Genomic DNA, 453 nt, shown 5'->3' with positions numbered 1-453 from the left:
CATTAACACGCCCCAACCAAAATAGGGCGTGACCCCTTTTATTTGGGCGTGGTTGATGATTTGCCGCTTGGCTGAAATTACTTGTATAGCCAATCTGAACACTTGTGAACCACTTGGCATGTTGCTGCAATTAGTTTGTTGAACTAACTTTGTTTAGAAACAACTTAAAAATTTGAGTCAGGTAAACTCCAAGCTAATGAACTACCTCAGCAGGCAACTTATGCAGTTATGAAATTCACATACTGAAGTCCTATACTGTCTGAAAACATAACGCTCAGTTTGCACTGATACGCGTACTCATTCACCTAAGAGCAATGTTTTAAATTATGTAAAATCCACTTTTTTTAGAATAGAGATGCTAAACTGCTGCTTGGTATTTCTGAAAGTGCAAGCACTGTATTATTATTTGATGAAAACATGTCTCTGGTAGTGATCTGGTGTCCGTCGGCCAGC

This window comes from Puntigrus tetrazona, chromosome 18 (genome assembly GCF_018831695.1).
Source record: "Puntigrus tetrazona isolate hp1 chromosome 18, ASM1883169v1, whole genome shotgun sequence".
Taxonomy (NCBI): Eukaryota; Metazoa; Chordata; class Actinopteri; order Cypriniformes; family Cyprinidae; genus Puntigrus; species Puntigrus tetrazona.
This window is presented reverse-complemented; position numbering follows the sequence as displayed.